General features: G+C 36.9%; 1 pseudogene across 1 annotated transcript; it reads left to right on the forward strand.

Moving 5' to 3' along the window:
- Positions 1-405: 405 nt before the first annotated feature.
- LOC148160145 (anoctamin-9-like) lies at positions 406-19,358 on the forward strand (annotated as a pseudogene). Its single transcript, XR_015762472.1, has 23 exons — positions 406-595; positions 2,783-2,848; positions 3,670-3,789; positions 3,882-4,018; positions 7,547-7,596; positions 7,766-7,824; positions 8,043-8,122; positions 9,193-9,327; positions 9,482-9,575; positions 10,610-10,670; positions 10,748-10,830; positions 12,631-12,735; positions 14,291-14,453; positions 17,087-17,123; positions 17,225-17,336; positions 17,504-17,558; positions 17,645-17,742; positions 17,826-18,022; positions 18,290-18,442; positions 18,620-18,764; positions 18,850-18,960; positions 19,046-19,136; positions 19,242-19,358. The product of XR_015762472.1 is annotated as an anoctamin-9-like (transcript).
- The last annotated feature ends 1,536 nt before the right edge of the window (positions 19,359-20,894 follow it).

The following is a 20,894-nucleotide window of genomic DNA, read 5'->3' on the forward strand; positions in this document are numbered from 1 at the left end:
TTATTAAATAAAAAAAATGAAAGAGTTTACTGGGTTTCAGAAAAAAATATACTTTTTTTATTTTTCTTGTCAACCAAGGTGACGATTGAATCAATACAATGTGTCAAAATCAAATGTTAAGGCAACGAAACCAGAGAACCGGTTCACCCACTTGTTACTATGTTCATTCTGGTATGACTGAGCCTAACTTATTTTTGAAACTCCTGAAATTCCTCTCACGTCATTTGTTTTTGAACCCCGGCCTCTATCAAAACATCACGACATTACTGTTCCGCTTTCAGCTAAACTTGACTTTATCTCTCGTGCACGTAAGGAACGACCCACCTCCACACCTCACACGCACTCAGAGAAAGAAAAAAAAAAAAACACGCGCTCAGAGCTGCATTTACCTGGCTATAGGTATGCGGAAGTGAGGGGGAGAAACAGCCTGGAGGCTTTCCAGGTTGTTTCTCTTTTCCTCGGAGTCGGGGTGTGTGTTGGTCATGGAAAGACGTCCATGGAACTGAAACTACGGCTGCTGCTGAGGGTGAAGAACGGTTTTACCTGCTGAGCTTCAATTTAAATAAATTACAGCATGTACTTCAAGAATACCGAGGTAAAAAGATTCTCCTGAGATTCAACCTTTCTTTTTGTTCAACGGCACACACAGTCCTGCCTCCTGTCCAAAGAGTGAGCTGTAAGTAACTCATGTTAAAGTAACCAAGGTGGTTTACAGTCCGGGTTTTCTGCAACTGTTCTTTGTACCGACTGGGACTTAGTTTACAAACAGGTTGATGTTTCTAAGCATCAACCTGTTTAAGTTAGTTGGGTTTTATATTGTTGGATTTAAATAACCAGCCAGAGAACAAATAGTCATTTTTAACGTCTTGTCAAATACAGAATTTGAGAAAATGTCCTGTTGTCTATGCGTTCATTTAAAGAGGCCCTTGTAATATTACCTACTTCTAATGTATTGATACTGTTGTCCCAGTACAGTTAAAAAATAAATGTTTTCAGATGTTTTTTGTTTAAAGAGACAAAATTGTGATGTACTTGTGAGATAGTTTTTGCTTTTAAAATTATATCACCATCAGCACTCAGTCCTATAAACATGGCATGTTTGGTATCTTTCTTAAATTATCCCTTATATGCGTCTTTGCTGAAGACACATATAAGAGATATACAGCTTGTTTACACACACACACACACATATATATATATATATATATATATATATATTTTTTTTTTTAATTTATTATTATTTTTTTTAATTTTTCATAAAGCTGCACCCAAATTCTCACTAACTGTTATTGTTTCCCTTTTTCCTAAAGCAGACTGCTTTAGTTTTGAGGATAAATTATCACAAAAAAAGCTTCAATTCTGAGAGGTCTGTAGCTGTGACAGAGGCTTCACAATCATGTTGAAGATCCACTCTTACTCATGCAGTATAAAAACTTACATTTTCTGTTGCCATACCGGCTCTACAGTGTGAAGGTGTAGAAACAATGTGACGGTGAACAGTTGGAAAACAAAAACTCTGGTGAAAAGCAGGAGTTAGTCAGCACAGTGGGAAGGTCTCAGACGAGCCTGAACCTGCACCCTGCTGCAGCTCTGTCACACAACCACAAAGTCTTGCTGCCCCATGGCGACATCTAATTCGTAAGATTCCAATTAATAATAATAAGTACTTCGCATGAAATGCCTCTTTTTTAATAATGCAGATAGCAGAATGTGGAGAGGAAATCAGCACCTTTAAATGCTGGTAAATATACTGTTAAATATACTGTTTGTAAAATCAATCTTTATTTATTTATTTTTTACATAAACATTTTTTTAAGAACAGAGATGCACAGCCATAAGAAAAGTGGTTTATAATCACTACTATTTTTGACAGGTTAAACCTTATAAAAATGATGTCAACATGTCATGAGGTCAGAACACTTCTTACTGGGCTCCCAAAGGTCACTAACATAGACCAACCCATTCATATGTCTTTATAAGAAAATGTGATTCATCCAAACAGAATAACATAGTTCTCCATGTTGTTGTTGACTTGCATGGTGGAAACCAAGGCAGGGTGTTTCCCAACCCCAACCAACTGATGCACATTATCTGCTCTGACATCCTTGTTTAGCTGTTTTAGACCTCGTCCAGACGTAGCTGAATATCTGGAAAAAAAAAATGTTTCACCCACAAGAAAACTAAATATAATATTACTAGAAACCAGATTTGAGAAAACTTTGTATTTATTGTATGTGTATCTTAATGGGAAAACTGAGATTTGGGGTCCTGTACATTACAGTTTCTGACAAATAATGCACCACTAAATCCACAGAGTTAAGTGCTTTGGCCTGGAGCACATTAACAAATGGCAGGAATTGAACTCTACACCTTTTAATTGCAACATGACTTTTCTACATACTGAATCACAATTAACCCAATTCCAGCATAAACATTATCAGCCAATATGCTATTATTGTCCATTTTGTAAGTTTAATCTTTTGTATTTTTTAACATTTGTATGATCTACATGTTTTTCCATAGTTTCACAAAAGGTTCTAAAACCCCCAAACATGTACTGCAGGGTTTGCTCAACTGTAAGAAATGCTGCTATCGATCATGTAGAACTGAAGAGAACTAAATTAATTTAATGGCCTTAATTAAGAAAACTGGGAAAAAGCAGAATTTAAATGTATCTTTTATGTTTTATGAGCCATTAATGTTGTACAGTAAAGCCAGAATATAGCTCCATTAGCTGTTTTATTGTTGAGGTAAAAATGAAAGGTGTTTGTCTCCCTTAAAGGACAAGATGGAGCTGCAGGAGAGAGAGAATGACGACCAGAGCAATGAGCCTTTCCTTCCTTCTTTGGTAAGACTAAACTTCAGCAGAACTTTGCCTAAGCTGAATGTAGATTAGCCTCATGTACAACATGCAAACACAGAGGATAAATGCTCACATAAAAAACTCTGTTACTGTTCTGAACTGATAACCCAACACTTATTAACAGAGGTAGCTTAATCTGCTGTCTGCATGCAGGATAACGTGGTTATGCTGCTCAGCTTCTCATTTGGCTGACAAATTCTGACTGGATCTGATATTGATACGGAGGTGAAGAGTTTGTCCTGTCAGCAAACATTATAATGCCAATTTAATGTTCTTCAGCTTGGTTCTAAATAAAACCAAAGCAGACTAACTTTGACAGATCCCAAATGACTCAGTGGACGAGTGTGCATGTTCACTAGCAGATAACAATCATCATTTAGATAGGAAGAGTCAAAGTCTTCACCAGCTACTTTTCTAAAAGCTTAACTCTGATTTGACTTTACTGTTTGATACATGGAAGGTGTTGAGTTTGCTCTGATCTTTGGGTTCATTCATGGTGCTGGCTGAGCAGGTCAGGTCCCAGCAGACAGAACAGCTTCTTCTGCATCAGCTCAGGACCTCTACAGAAATGTATAAACCCCTGAACACAAATGAAGTTATTCTTAAGTTGCACACTCCTGCTTTAATATTCATATGAACTCTACTCACCATGTGTTTTTCCTATGATTGAACTATTATTGAATATTTCTTCTGTACATACTTTTACACTGTGTTTTTGTTGTTCTCTTTGTCATCAGTGTTTCAAAATAAAGATGTCATGTTTCTCTGTGTTGTATATGGGGTTGTAATAGTTTGTGTTTGAACAGTTTCTCCACACTACATTTGACTTCTTACTGGTGGCCATCAAGCAGGAGCCTGGCACAGAGAAGTCTGACAAGCAAAAAGAGTTCCTGGATAAACTAAAAAAGAAAAAGATTACAATCACAGTGAGTTTATTATTATTAGAACATCAAGATGGTGATCAGTTGCCATTAAGGGAAAAAAATCCACCAATATGCATTTTTATGTTTTCTGGCAGAGCATTCACCATGAAGATAAAATATTTCTGGGCCTGCGTGCTCCCAATGAGATATTTGAGGACTATCAGTACCTGATCAAAGTCTCCGACGCCTGCAACTGGTGTAAAGATGAGAATAAAATTACCCAGGCTAACAGGTTTGTTCAACACACATTTACACACCTTCAGTTTTATACAAATACACCTATTTATAAAACTTGTGTTGGTAGTTCTAGGAAATTGCTTTGTCAGCTTTGAACAAACACCTGTGATTATAGGTAAGCATGATATAATTGTCATTAAAAAACTACAAGTCAAAGCAGGAAATGTTTATTTCTTAACTGTTAATTACCAGAAATAAAGCTTTTAACCATAGTTATCTTCAAACTTGATCAAATATTATGCAAATTTAGGCTATTTAGCTTTTTTAATTTTATTTATTTATTTTTAAATTTTTTTTTTACCATATTACTGAAGACCTCACAGCTCTGTCATGATTTGTTCTTACAAAGACCGTTCCTCATCATTTGCTGTGTTTGAGGAACAGCTGTGAATAACATTAGATTTCTGTTTTGTCTGCTTGTGTCTTTTTTGGCAAATGGCCAATTTATCTCCTGAACCTATCCCAAGACGACTGAAACAGAAAAATGGTTTACCTGTTTGCTGAATCTAAATTCCAAAGGGTTCTAAGAAAACAGAAGGAATTGACTAATTCCAGGAATGATGTCTCACATCTGAGAAACGTGAGCAATGCTGGCAGTTGAATGGAACTCAGTGATTCGTGAGAATAGGGACAAAATGGGTTTTAATTTTCCCATATTTTTTTTAAAATTATTTCTCAACCTTATGTATGCAAATATGACAAATAATGTTTAGGAAATGTAAAGATGATATGGTGCAGGCTCCCAGTTGCAAATTTTTAAAAAAAATTAAATTTTTAATCGACCTGACCCAGAACTTTGTTGTCACCATCTGACAAAAATAAATATAAAATGATTTTTAAAATACCCTGTTAGTGATATTTTTACTCATTTTACAGACAAATGCTTCTCAAGAAACAAAATAAATATTATTTACAACAAAAAACAACAAAAAGTCCATCTGATGGAGTTGACAGTGCATGACGGAGTTGACACAGAACTGACAAACTAGTGAATAAAATGAAAAACTTGATACATGTGAAGTAATGAAATTTATGTAAAATACATTAAAATGAATTAGTTGCACAATTAAGTGAGATTTGACAACAATTTCACTGAAAGAGTCACAAAAACTGTGATGGAGTTGAAATCTGACAGAGTTGACGAAATGCCAAACTACCTCAATTTATATGATGTTATTCTGAAGGAGGCCATATTGTAGCTCATCAGGTCCATGAAATCTTTACAGTTTACCAAAATTAAGCTTTTATTTCACAAAATTTCATCAAAGTTTTGAAAATTGTCAGTTATGGTGTTGACACATCATGGTTGTGACAAGCAACTTAGGAATAAAACAGAAGAAGAAACTAAAGAATAACTTAAGCTAACCAGAGCTAACTAGCCCTCTTAGCAAAGGAAGAGAAAAGACGACGTCATGGGGTCCTCAGAAGTTCTGGTGCCCCCCAATAATGCCTGATTTCTTTACATTCTTTTCATGTCTGACGGTGATGACAAAAACTAGGGACAAATTTCAAAGGAGTTGGAAAATATCTAAAAATTATTTTTAATTCAATTTATTGATACTTTTATAATTATTTATATGACTACTTATACTTAGTTGTCATAATATATAATTTTAATGTCTTTAATTGTTTTAAACTATTATAATGTGTTGAGTTCTGCTCCTGGACAAGGGCTTTTACAGGCATCATCCACCGACTACAATGTTTAAAATAAAAAAATATTCAGCAAACACAAGAAAAATATACATTGTTGTGCTCACAAGACCCAGGTTAGTTTAGTCAGATATTTGAAAAAAATATATTTTGTGTATATTTTATTCAAATTTGGTGCTTTATCCATAGGACCTGCTTTGTCCCTATTCTCAAGAATCGCTGAACTTTAATTTGTGCTTTTCTGTGATTGCCACACAAACTCAGAAAAGAAAGTGTTTCTTTTGAAAGCAGATTTTTGAATATGTGGTAAAATAGAAATTCTCACACTTCTGTCTAAATCAATTTCTAAAAAGAACCTTTGAAGTTGAGACTCTTGCTTTTTAATACATTTCTTTTTCTTTTGACTATTTGATGGTCCAAAATAAGAATCCATTGAAAATGGTTGATAACCAATATTTACTGATATTATAATAACATGGTGGTGGGGCTTATCTTTGGAGGAGAGGAGATGAGATCACATACAGAGTGAAGGTGGAGCGCCTGTCTTTCTGGTACACCACCAACAACCTCTGTTTGAAGACCTCCAAGTCAAAAGCACTGATTGTTGACATTATTTTTTCATGCGTAGCTGTCACTTCAGTGGACAGGAATATAAAAGCCATTTTATTGTGTATAAAGTGGACACTAGGGGATCATACAATACACTGCCAAATACTGGCCATCCACCCCAACTACTGGACATCCACCCCAAGTATAAGAAAGTTTTTGTTAAATCCAATATGGCAGACAGATGGAAAAGCATGCAGACCAACTCAGGAATATCCAGTCCCTCTTTCTACTGTAGAAAACTCTTGCAGGTAAAAAAGCATATTGTGACATCAAGTAACCCCTAAGGACAAATACTACTGATGTATTTTCGAAATAACAGCCTTGTATTTGGAGAAAATTACAATTGATCACCTGTCCGTACATGTGGATGTCATGCAACAGTGGCAATATTTTTGAGAGGTATTGATATCATTACTCTGCTTATAGATCTAAAATCTGTACCATTTTTAGCAAGCATTTTGGCTTGCATTAGGCAATGTTTAGCGCCTAAACATTTAGGCGCTAAATGTTTTTAGAGCCTAAAAACATTTATTTATATTTTAGTTCTTAACTTCAAAATTTTGTAAGGAAAAAAATCAATTATTGCCATTAAGAAGTAAAGTTTTTATACTTTACTGGCCAATGGTAGCAGTAGTGACAGTGGAGATGAGGATGATGAAGAACCTATGATCACTGTGGTAAATCAAAATGTTAAGAGACATGAAATAACTGAATATGCAGCACTTGACAGTATACAAACCAGCATGCATCCCAAAAAAGAAAAGAAAATGTGGCCTTAACAGAACGGGAATTGAAGACATTTCCAGGAATGAGTATGGAATCATGTCAACCAAGCTGGGCTGCTGTAACCAATAGGAATTCAACTGTACAATAGCTGCCATTCAACCCAGAGCGAGCAGCACTAAGACAGTTTTAGGCCAAAATATTGCAGAATTAAATACATTTTCATGAAAATGCCACAATTTGCACAAAATCATAAACATAGCACACTTAAGGATTCATAAAATGTATCTGCAAGAAATAGTTGATTTGGGGTTTAGTTACTCCCTAAGCATGTATATTTTTCATGCCTTATGTAAGGCTTAAATTTTGCTGTACGTTTTATATTTTTTGTTTCTTCTTATTATTGCCAATCTTTCTTATTAGTTTGAAACACTTTAAATTATTTTGTGTATAAATGGTGAAATGACCTTGCTGCTAGTAATGCTCAAATAACCTACTTTTGTTAGTGCTGAGTTCTTTTCTTTTCTGTGTTCCCCAGGATCCGAATTGTACATTTCATTCTCAATAACACTCGCATCCGCACAAACGGTGAGTGACTTTAAAATGGCTTTCTTTCTTTCCTCTTTTTTATATTTATGGAAGAATGGATTGAGATGTAAAAGTTTTTGTGTATGTGTAATACATTAATAACACAGAGTTTTGTGTACCAACACACTGGAAATCTTTTCACATTGTTTCACATTGTTAATATTTTCAGAGAACCTGGAGAAGCTGAAAATGGAGGGTGTATTTGAAACTATGTTCTGTCTTCATGAGGTGAGCAAACTTTTGACTGCTTCTTTTCCATTATGGTTTAGAAAAACCAATGCAAGTATAAATACAAATGTGATGAAAAGGAGTGACTGCAAAGCCTTCAGCCTTCATCCACTTACTATTTTACTCATCTTTCTTTCTTTGAAGTAAAATGTGTTTCTGTAGTGAATGCGACTTTCTTGATGTTTTTAATTAATTTATTTTTATATGTCATGACTCAGAAAAAGGAGCAGAAGAATCTGCAAAAGACGTGGGCTCGATGGTCGGCTCTCTTTACACCACAACCATTCGATGAAATCAAGTCAGTTTCTTCCTCTTTGTCACAACTGCCATGTGACTGAAACTATTCAGTACTTTTCTTATGCTTTTGTGCCTCATTATTTTGAAACTTTTGACAATATTTATTCCACAGAAAATTAAAAGCAAAGTATGTCCTTAGGAGGCTCAGCCAGACACTTTCTACTGGGTAATGGGTGCTTTAATGGTATAAATCTGCAGGCATTACTAAAACAACAGATGATAGCAGATACTAATCTCTAAATTGTAAATTATATTTTCATTTTATCTAAAATTTATCTTTAAAGAGATGGTTTGCATCCTCACTAAGAGTTCATTAATTCATGTAAAATTCCATTTAAAATTGTATTGTCCAGAAACATTGAACATATTTTGTTTTATTTAATCTTTTATTTGTATAGGTAAATCTTGCTGAAATATGAGGTCTCATGTTCAAGAATATCCTGTTACATCCATACGTATACACATTAAAGCACACAACAGTCATTAAAACTCAATTAACCAGTTAACTATAAAATGCAACTAAAAATAACATCTTTAGTTCAGTCAATCTGCATTTTTACTTTAGAAATGCCATTTAATATAATTTTTTTGATGTCTACATCTGGTCAAGAATAACTATTGATGACCAAATCTGTTTTATTAAACATGCTTGCTACCAACAAGCAAGAAATTACCCTACACTGTAAAACATTTGAGCCACATTTAGTTATGTCTACTATGTTCTACTCTTCAAGTCAAATGAATTTAGCGAGTTTTAGAGTTTGAACCTAAATGTGTGAGATTGTGTAAGATAAATTTACAATAGTGAGTTGTTTTAACTTTTTCTTTATTTGGTCATACCTCCCAAGAGTTGAATGAACTAGAGTTTTTAGGTTAGCACTAAAAACCAAAAGAAGAAAAAGACAATAGTGGGGAACTCAGAAGACTGAACTATTGTGAACACAGTTAATAATTACTCATGGTGTACAACCCCTAATCAGCTTATTAACTTAAAACACCTCTAGTGATTTCCTGAGCCTCTAAATGTGATGAGTTCAATGTGCCTTGATCATGTTTGCTCTGTTGATGCAGATCTTACTTTGGGGAGAAGGTGGCACTGTACTACCTGTGGTTGAACTGGTACACCATACTGCTGATTCCAGCTGCTGCTCTAGGTGCAGTCATCTTCCTTTATGGCCTGGCCTTTTTCAACACCAGCCCTCTAATGTAAGTCAGGAACATGCATAGAATTAAACTTCTGCTCTGCTTTCACAGAGCAGCTTTTGAAGAGTTTCACATAAAACAAACTTTACATAAAAAATAAAATAATAAATGTTTATTATATTAATGCTTCCATTTTTGTGTGTGTACTTGTCCAAAGTAAGGAGGTCTGTGACTCTAATGTCACCATGTGTCCGAGCTGTGACAGGGTGTGTGAACCAAGACAGCTCTCAGAAACATGTACTTACGCTAAGGTGAGCATGACAATTTACTGGTCATCAGTTAGGAAATGGCAGAAATGCCAGCAAAGAAACTAGAACGTTTTGGAAGAACTAAATAATAAATTAGTAAATGTGTGCAGACATAACATTGTCTTTTTTTTGGTGGAAAATCAACATATTGGAAAAAGAGTTATTTAATTTGTCTTAATTTTAATTTATTGTTTTTTTGAGATGACTGGTGGATTTCTGCTGAACAGTACCAAAAAGAACATGTAACTTCTAACAAAAGGGAAATGTGGAATTTATTGACCTTATAAAGCAATGTGCTTTTTTTCCATTTCCTGAAAAGTAAATTTTTTGAGAACATTTCTGTCCAACAGCAGCAATATGCAAATGGACCATGAAAGACTAAGAACACAATTCAAACTGTGAAGCATGGAGGTGGCAGCATCATGATGTGTGGGCATTGTGCTGCAGTAGAGGTTGAGGAGAGAATGTAATATAACATTCTTTCTGTCAAGACATTCGCTAGGCAGCTAAAGTTTGGGTTCCAAGTGACTCTGAGTATAACGCCATGTTGATTACAAAGTACTTTAAGGACAGTAAAGTTGATGCTTTGGAGTTACCATCACAGAACCATGATATGTATTACAAGATGAGAAGTAAATGTAAGTAAATCACTGAATTTGAAGACAGTAACAAAGCATTTATATCATTATGCTTACATTTTGGAAGTTGACATAATTTTTAGAATCCTAACTGGCCTAACCCCCCTTCCATACCTCCCAAAAGAAGTAATGTAGTCCTAGTTAATGAGGGACAAGAAATATTTTGTCTTCTGTTCAGAGCAGTGCTGATGCACACTGAAGTTGAACTTAATTTTTCTTACTTGTTTATTACGATGTTATCCAAACAAATCCAGTTTGAACTTACCTGGTAACAGCATGTAATAATGTGGACCTAATCAGAACTGTACATGCAAATGTTAAAGCATACTGGTCAATTTGTGTTAGAAATAAAAAAATGTCATGTTTATGTGTTTTTTCTTCTTCTTCTTCCCCCCACAGGTCAGCCATTTGTTTGACAACGAGGGAACTGTTGCATTTGCTATGTTCATGGCAATCTGGGGTAAGTCTCTGATTTAATCACTGTTGCTGCTTTGCTGGTGTTCTGGGTAATTTTGACACTTTCCTTCTTTGTTTCAGCCACAGCTTTCCTGGAGTTTTGGAAGAGACACAGAGCCAGATATGTCTCAAAATGGAAGGTCTATGACTGGTGTGAAGAAGAGGTACAGTTTTTCTTCAACGTCAGTCCCAACAATATGATGCCCTTTACTGTGTTTGTTTTTAATCTTTAGGTAATAATTGACGGGACTTTTCCCTGATTCATTCAGATATCTATCTGAATATACCATTCAGATAGAATAAACCTAAATCATGAACACAACAGAACCGAGTTTTGTTCTATTGTATTCTGTTCTGTTATTCTGATGGCTTTGATAGCTGTCTTAATGGAGATCACTGATTCATTTACTTCACGCTCTAAGTTTCTCCAGTTTAATTCCATCATCTTGGCTGGTGTTTAATACTGGAAACTCATGATGTATTTTGTTTACATTTGGAAGTCAGAGTTCCCAAAGTTGAATGTTTCCCATTAAAAAACAAGTTGATGGTGTAAAATATGTATTATCATTTCTGTTACATAAACATTTAGATATTGCCCACATAATTCTGTACAGTATCTGTTAATGAACATGTCCCTTTTTATGTTTGAAGGTATAATACAGAGAGAAATACAATACTAACAGTTCTCTAACTTGCAACTAGAACGCTCTCAGCTAAATTATGAAATCATTCACAGATCTGAGCTGTGACTTCAGAGGCAAAACAAATAATCCTTCATCACAGTTGGGTCAAATTTGGGAATAACTATCCTGAAGATTTTACTGGTCAACTGATACTCTGACTGTCCTTAATCTACATTTTCTCTGGATTAATTCATTTATAGATTGATGTATTTTAATGTGCATTCTTATTATTTTATGTACAGTATGTATATATTTATTTTATATGTTTATTTTATATTTAGTCATATTTAAATCACATACAATGTCACACTTATAAATTTTATATTGCATATGGTTATATTTGTATTTACCAATCTTTAACACTTTGGATGTAGTAGCTGTCAGCAAATAAGCAATTTCCCCTTGGAGATCAGTACAGCCTATTCTATTCTATTCTATTCTATTCTATTCTATTCTATTCTATTCTATTCTATTCTATTCTATTCTATTCTATTATATTCTATTTTATTCTATTCTAACACAACTGGCCCCAATGCCCTCGATTCTCATCTCCCTTCAGTGCTCAGATTGGGTGTTCTTCAATTAAGCTTTATTTTTCTGGTAGAATTTCAACGTAGTCAATCAGTGAACAGGAGTCAACTGATACTCTGACTGTCCTTAATCTAAGTTGATTTCTAAGGAGTTGATTTCCTGCATTGTTTAAAAATGGTAGTCTGCCTGTAGTTTTAGCAATTGCAGCGGCTGAGGTGAATCAAGCCGTTTAGTCCCTTTTTGCCACGCCTCCATATATTGAGCGATTAGTTGGAGCAAGAGGAATGTTGAAAACATTTCATTGCTGCCAAAGATGTTGTTTGCCTTGGGACTTTACTCTTAGCAGTGGAGGGTGGTTGTTTACAGACCACACAATTTCTGGTTAGTGTTGTAGCCCAGCTTCCTTCACGGTCAAGCTGGCACATATGTTACAGCCAAACATTAGTGATTGGATAAATTCAGATTCAATCATTTCAAACTTCAGCAGAGTCCACGACTTCAGGAAGCAATCATTTCTCAACAGCCGAGAGTCCAGACCCTCTGGGCGAAGCATATCATGGAATAAAGGGGCTGCATTTAACCAGGCTAAAAAAACAAGTCTTATACTTCTAAACTATGTTCTCAAGTCATGTGAAAAATGATTAATATACTACAGAATATGTTTTCACAGTGGAACTCTATTTGTGTTGAATCAAACCAAAATTTTCTATGAAATTTCAAGTGTGTGTGTTTTTGTCTGTGTATCAACAGGAAGAACTGATCATGGAAATAGTCAATGATGTAGAGTGTAAGCCCAAAGAGTTCAAACACTCATACTTTCAAAGCACTCTGGTCCTCATCTTATTTACAGCCATGGTAAGACACACGCACGCACACACACACACACACACACACACACACACACACACACACACACACACACACACACACACACACACACACACACACACACACACACACACACACACACACACACACAGAGACACAGAGACAGACAGACAGACAGACAGAGGTTATGTTTCTCTATCTTCTCTATCAATAGGTGCATTGACTTCCATTATTTTCTATAGCCTGGCCCTAACTCTAACCTAAACTCAATCCACACCTTAGCCCTAAACCTAACTCCTACCACTCGGACTTCTCATCTCCAGGCTGTTGTCCCCACAAAGAGTGGGTCCCCACAATGTAATATGTGTTAGGAAACTGGTCTTTATCAGTGTCAATTTTTTACCTGGAATGATAACACTGCCATGGTGCAATGTTGTCTCAGAGAAGTGAAACTAAAAGCATCTGTCATGTGATTCTGGTGTAGGAGGCGTTGGCGTCAGAAGTGTGTCTAAAGGTTGAAACGTCACTGGGAGGAGATTGACACAGAACAGTGACAGCTCAGTTTCACAGCTACTGTTTATGTTTGCTGCTCCTTCAAGGCATCACTAACAACTATTTTAAAGCAAGTTAAAGATAATTTTAAGTATTTGGTTCTTTGCAAATTATATAAAAAGAAATTGATTGCTTACAAATTAAATTACAGGCTTTCCAAATTCATTAAAAAATATACATTTATATAAAATATTTTGGAAAAAGGCTAGATTTGCTGTTTTTCACCTCCTTTTTATTGGGCTCTATTTTATAACTTTATTTGCAATATAACCTTAGACAGCTTATTTACTGTTTTTTATGGTTAATGAAGGGTTTTCTTGACAGCCAAGACGTTTCTAGCCAATAAAAACTCCTTTCAACTCCTGGAACAACACACCAGTCAGAATTCTGTGGAAAACAGTTGTTTTTTTTCCAGGAACCAGTCCTGGTTGTTCTGGAATTCTTGGGGTGGAGCTTTGTTATAGTTGCGCAAACTTTCAAACTTTCACTTCTGTGGCCTCAGAAAGTGAAAACTGCAGATTACCAAACAGAGCAATGATTGAGGTCAACAATTTGAAATCAAATTTTGTTTATTCCATTTATCTTCCAGAGCATAAATCAAAATAAGTGTACAGCTAGGTGTTTAAACCTGACTAATATCGCAGGTTTCTGTTTTTGTTCTAACTGAATTCCTTTAAACCCAGTCATTACATGTGACTGTTGGGTTTTAAGGTTTCATTTCAGTTCTGGTCACCTTTTTTATGCAGCACCAGCTAATAGCAAACAGCACTTCACAAGACAGACAGACAGACCGATCGATTTATCTATCTGTCTATCTGTCTGTCTGTCTAAAAATCTCTTTTTTTGAGAAGACATTAATGATGTGCATGAATAAAGCTAATGCTGATTATTATTTATATTTTTTGTTTACCTTATTTTCATTCATTATCAACACTCAAAGAGCAGTTTTGAGAGATGCAGTGTTATACTTGTTTGAAGGAAAAAGGCTACATGCGCTTGTGATTCCATTAATTGTGTTTGTGTGTTGCAGTTGATGGTGATCATCGGTATTACTCATGCTCTTGTGGTGTTTCGAGTGATGACTGCCTCCTGGTTTTCGAGAAGCGAGTCGGATTTTCTAGAAGAAAAAGCCAACATGTTAGCTATGCTGCTGGGAGCAGTGCTGCACTGTCACCATTCAGATCATGACCCGGGTATGTTTATTCAAATTCTGATTTTAAAAATAACACATCATGTCCTGATTGAAAAACATGCAGGAACAGGTAAAAGGCTTTTTAACTCAAGAAAAACACAGTAAGAAGCTATTATTAACAAACAGATGACTAAAGATCAGATTTGAGTTGAACCTTTGCTGGAGTGGCCAGTCTCCCAAAATTACTCCAAAACCATATCTGGACTCACCAGGAGGTCACAGAAACCCCAGAGCAACAACTAAAGTGCTGCTGGCCTCACCTGCTTCAACTTTGGTCAGTGTTCATGACTCACCAATAAGAAACAGATGAGGAAAAATTTGATTCAATATCCATCCATTTTCTTTACACCCTTGTCCCTTAGTGGGGCTGGGAGGGGTGCTGGTGCCTATCTCCAGCTAACATTCCGGGCAAGAGGCAGGGTACACACTGGACAGGTCGCCAGTCTGTCGCAGGTCAACACAGAGACACACACACACACACACACACACACACACACACACACACACACACACACACACACACACACACACACACACACACACACACACACACACACACACACACACTTGGAGAGGGCCAATTAACCTGATAGTCATGTTTTTGGACTGTGGGAGGAAGCCGGAGTACCCGGAGAAAACCCACGCATGCACAGGGAGAACATGCAAACTCCATGCAGAAAGACCGGGACCGGGAATCGAACCCATAACCTTCTTACTGCAAGGCACCACTGTGCAGCCCTCGATTCAATATACTTTATTAAATTAAATTTAACAACATAAGTTGTTCCAAGGCCAAAAAGAAAAAAAAACAGCGACTGACTTTTTTTTTTCTAATTAGTGATTATTTATGTTTTTCTCCTCTGTCTGTCTTGCTTCCTGAGCCATATAAAGAGCCTGAGGCAAGTTAATGTTATCAAATATTGAGGAAAGCTTTTCAGCCTTCCAACACTGCCATCTTGTGACTAAAATATGCAACTTCACACAACAATGAATTGCATAAACAAAAAAGCACAAATAACATAAAACTACTTTAAATTTGAGTGCAGCATACACAGGTAAGGCCCCTTTTAATGTCTTTTAGCATTAATTCCCCACTCACATTTGACAAAATGAGTGGGGAAATAGCATTCAATATTTCCTACTGAGTTACATACACTCACCGACCATTTTATTAGGTACACCTTACTAGTACTGGGTTGGATCCTTTTTTGCCTTTAGAACTGCCTTAGTCCTTTGTGGCATAGATTCAACGAGATACCGGAAACATTCCTCAGAGTCTGGTCTATATTGACATAATAACATCACACAGTTGCTGCAGATATGTTGGCTGCACATCCATGATAAGAATCTCCCATTCCACCACATCCCAAAGGTGTTCTATTGGATTGAGATCTGGTGACTGTGGAGGCCATTTAAGTACAGAGAAACTAGTAAACTCTGTTCAGGAAACTAGTCTGAGATAATTCGCGCTTTATGATATGGATATGTTAATCCTGCTGGAAGTAGCCATCAGAAGATGGGTACACTGTGGTCGTAAAGGGATGGACATGGTCAGCAACAATACTCAGGTAAGCTGTGGTGTAGACATGATGCTCAGTTGGTACTAATGGGCCCAAAGTGTGCCAGGGAAATATCCCCCACACCATTGCACCACCACCACCAGTCTGAACTGTTGATACAAGGCAGGATGGATCCATGCTGGCATGTTGTTGACGCCAAATCCATCCGAATGTCGCAGCAGACATCGAGACTCATCAGACCAGACAACATTTTTCTAATCTTCTATTGTCCAATTTTGGTGAGCCTTTGGGAATTGTAGCCTCAGTTTCCTGTTCTCAGCTGACAGAACTGGTACACGGTGTGGTCTTCTGCTGCTGTAGCCCAACCGCCTCAAGGTTTGACGTGTTGTGTATTCAGATATGCTCTTCTGCATACGTCGGTTGTAATGAGTGGTTATTTGAGTTACTGTTGCCAGATTGGTTCTATCAGCTGGAACCAGTCTGGCCATTTTCCTTTGACCTCTGGCATCAACAAGGCATTTGCACAGAACTGCCACTCACTGGATATTTTCTCTTTTTTGGACCATTCTCTGTAAACTCCATAGATGGTTGTGCACGGAAATCCCAGTAGATCAGCAGTTTCTGAAATACTCAGATCCAGCCCGTCTGGCATGGCAGTTCATTCAAAGTCGCTTAAATCACCTTTCTTCTCTGTTCTGATTCTCGGTTTAAACCTCACCAGACCTTGGCCATGTCTGCATGTCTAAAAGCATTGAGTTGCTGCCATGTGATTGACTGATTCAACATTTGTGTTAATGAGCAGTTGGACACGTGTATCTAATAAAGTGGCCGGTGAGTTTACATATTTCATGGTTAGCTGAGATACTTTAAAATTAATATCAATGAAACCAGAAAAAAAATCCCTGAAACTATAATCCTTCCATTGTTTTTGTCTTTCTAAAATTGACAGGAGGCAATAAGCATGAAAGTCTCTTAATGAACAGAACAGGAGTACATTTGTTTTAAAAGCTTAAAAAAAATCATTTATTTGTCCTTGTGCATTGTCCTGATCATGCTCGACAACATCATTATTCTATCATATCTCATGTCAATCTAACTGTAATTTGGTTTGCAGGTGAACAGATGGGTGTCCCTAAAACTCTGTGATCTAGGTGAGAGCACCTGAGTCCTGGTCAGGATGGAACATTTCTTTCATTAAGTTTTAAACCAGATCATCTGATTCTGAATGCTTTCTTCTGTCTGCATTACTCAGAGAAGCTGAACTCACTCGCTGCCAAAGAGAGAAGCTTCACAGTTAAAATGTTTACCTTTCAGTTCTTCACCCTCTTCTCCTCTCTCTTCTATGTGGCTTTTTTCCTGGGCAGGTATGTATCTGCTGGAATACCATGCAAGTCCAAAACACAACACATAGCTTTGTACTCCCTGTGTAGTTTTTGATTCTGATCAAAGCACGGTGATATGTTTTGAATAAACCAAATGGTTCCAGTTTACCAACAAGTGAGTATAATAAATGTTTCTTGGTTTGTGTCAGGATAAACGGCCATCCTACAAACTATGTGCGTCTACTTGGGTTTAGACTGGAAGAGGTGAGATCACTTCATGGTTTCTGCAGAGCTGTCATTCTGCAACAGCATGGTAAATAGTAAACCCTGATGTGTCGTTTGTGTTGCAGTGCCATCCGAGTGGTTGTTTAACAGACCTTTTTATCCAAATGGCGGTGATTATGCTGCTCAAACAGACTCTCAACAACATCTTTGAGATCCTTGTGCCGTAAGTGAGATGTTTTGTTTTGACTTTGCATGTTGCATTCAGGTAACCTACAGGAACCAACAGTGGATCTAATCCTCTTGCAGCTGGGCCATGAACTTTTTGAGAAAAAAAACTGCAAGACGGCTGAAGAGACAGTGTGGCAAATGCTACAGGAAGTTTTGTCGTGAAAAGCAGGGTCGTGTTGAAGCATGTGATATTTGCAAAAGACGGGACTGGCTGAGAAACTATCACCTGGGTAACACGGATGCCTTCAGCCTGTTTAATGAGTTTCTGGAAATGGGTAGGTCTATGTCACTGTAACTACAAATATTACAGCCATGAAAATGAGGGAGAAAGAATCACGAGAGGGATTTATACTTGTTTCTCTCACGCTGCAGTTTGAAATTAGCATAACATTAAATGCTGCTCAAAGTCACACATGGAGGAAAGAGCTAATTAATAAATTAAAATAACAAGGACTGACGTGGTGTGGTTTTTGTTTTCAGCTTTTAGAACTGCAGGTTGCTGTTTTGTTTGCATGTTGCCCACTGCTCTCTGTGCTCCTCAGTGATCCAGTTCAGCTTCACCACCACATTTGTGGCTGCATTCCCTCTGGCGCCCCTTCTGGCTCTTATGAATAACATCATTGAGATTCGCCTGGATGCCATCAAAATGGTCCGCTACGAGCGGCGCCTTATTCCCAGGAAGACCAATGACATTGGTAAGTCATGGAAAACAAGCATTTCATTGTCTTTTATGTTGTTTTAAACCCAGAAAGCCTATTTTTAGAAAAGAGCCACAGAAAGAGCACTTTCTGCCACTTAGTGCAATAGATACAACACAGAAACAGGAGTTTGTATGTAACTGCTGTATTTGAGGATTATTTTGTTGTCTGCAGGAATATGGACGGAAGTGTTGGAAGCTGTTGGTGTATTTGCTGTGATCATTAATGGCTTGGTCATTGGCATCTCATCTGACTTTATTCCTCGTCTGGTTTACCATTACCATTATGGCCCATGTGCCAAAGGCATCATCTCAACACAGTCAGTCATGTCTCCAGCTTAAAGCTCTGACATCATGTTAGCACTGAGTTATGTTCTGTCCTCATGATGTTTTTCTTATTTGCAGCTGTATGCAAGGCTACATTAATGACACTCTGTCTGTAGCCTTCATGAAGACCAACATCAAAGATGAATATATGCTGAAAACAAACGATTATGCTAACGTCACTCAGTGCAGGTGAGAGAACTAAATGACTGGTTTGTGTTCACACATGTAGTGTTCCTTCATAGACGGGTCAACCAGGTCCAACTGTTGTTTACAGCTACAGAGACTACAGGAATCAAGACTACTCTCTGACCTCTCAGTTTTGGTTTGTCCTGGCTATACGCTTTGCGTTCATCATTCTCTTTGAGGTTTGTTCCTGGAATATTGCAAACATTTTTAAAATTAAAATTAGAAAAAGAACTGAATTTGATTGTCTTACATCATTTTGTCTTGCGTGTGTTTTCTGCCCGCAGCATGTAGTGGTGGTGTGCAAGTTTATCGCTGCCTGGTTCGTCCCAGAAAAACCTGTCAGGGTTAAGAATAGTCGCTTGCATGATAAAATGGAACGACTCAAGAGTGAATTGAAGTGAGTCAAATGGAATAAACATAAGTCATCTTAAGAGGAAAAACTCACTAAAACACATTTTGAATTCACCCTCTTGTGAAAAGTCCATGTTGTTGTTAATGTAGTTTTTCCGCTCCAACATTATGTCACACATTGTTTGACTTTGAGTTTGGTGTGGTTGACTGGAGTTCAGTGAAGTATGATTACATGATGCCACTCCAACCTGTGTTGTACCTTTGTGATCATAATGTGATGTAATTCACTTTTACCTGCTGGCTCCATTTCAGTGTATTACTGTGGTGTCAGTTTATAATTAATGTGTTCTCAAGACACATTACCAGACAAGTAGTACTGTTATAATACAGACAACAGTGTTTCCCTACCGTTATCCAGTTCATTTTAATAGCCAATCTAAATAATGCATCGTGAGCTGTTTCCATCTCTACTTTCGGTTCTCTCTTAGGCTATGTTTATAGATAATGAATTGAGGCATGAGGGTGTGCCTGTATGTTATGCTACCTGGTCGTCCACCTCAGAATTTCTACAGGGATCTCGCGCCACCTTTCACTCAAACTGGATGAATGGGAAGGTGCTCTTGCAGAACAGGTTTGCCTGTGAAAGCATTTATATGATTCCTCTATGAGGGTGTATTTTCACAAAATACTGCACCAACCTACACATCGAGAATTCAGTGAATTGAATTTTTGTTTTAAATAGAGAAAAAAACAAATTTATACAAAATTTCACATGCATGAAAGCAGTTCATCCAGATTTTAATTTTATTCTGTATGTTTTGTCTGTTTTCTTTTCAGTGACAGGAAACTTGGACGTCCCATATCAACCGAAGTGTGACCTTAGCTGACCTCCAATCTGCTTCCACTGAAAGGCGCTGAAATGGAAAAAATGAATTTATGCTTTTTAATAATCTGTGCCTGCTGTTGTAACTCAAAATAATGTGAGATATTTGTTCAAGAATATTGTTGAAAGTAGCAGCAGGTTTGGTTTTATTTTGAAATGTAACTAATGTGTTATTGAATGTCAGTCATTTACTGCTGAATGATGCACTGTGGAACATTTAGCTGCTTCATTCCTAAACTTGTTTCATTGTTGCTCTTATTGTAGGAAAAAGCAGATAACAGCTTACTGTTGTTAAATAAACGTGCAGTGAACTAGACTGTTGCACATTTTCATCTCAAGGTTTCTGTCTAAACAAGCAAGTAAATAAAACAGCCGAGAAGAGAAATGTGGAGTCATCTCTTCTTTGATTGGTGTCCAGCAATTAAACATGTCCTCCACATAACTGAACTCTGCTCTCAGGCTCTTCTCGTGTTAGCTGTATTGTCACTCCTTTTGTAGCTGACAAATTAATGACAATATGTGAATATATTCAAATACTGAATGAATGAATGAATGAATGAATGAATGAATGAATGGGAGATGTTTATACTAAAGCTAGGAATCTCCATGTAGTTAGGCTGGAAGAAGGCTGCAATGAATTCAGAAACTGGATTGCATCACTTCCTTCACTCTAAAATAAATTACCCCATTTTGGAGAAAACAA

The sequence above is a fragment of the Poecilia mexicana genome, unplaced genomic scaffold (assembly GCF_051168715.1).
Source record: "Poecilia mexicana isolate PSO_F unplaced genomic scaffold, ASM5116871v1 scaffold_3, whole genome shotgun sequence".
In the NCBI taxonomy this organism is placed as follows: domain Eukaryota; kingdom Metazoa; phylum Chordata; class Actinopteri; order Cyprinodontiformes; family Poeciliidae; genus Poecilia; species Poecilia mexicana.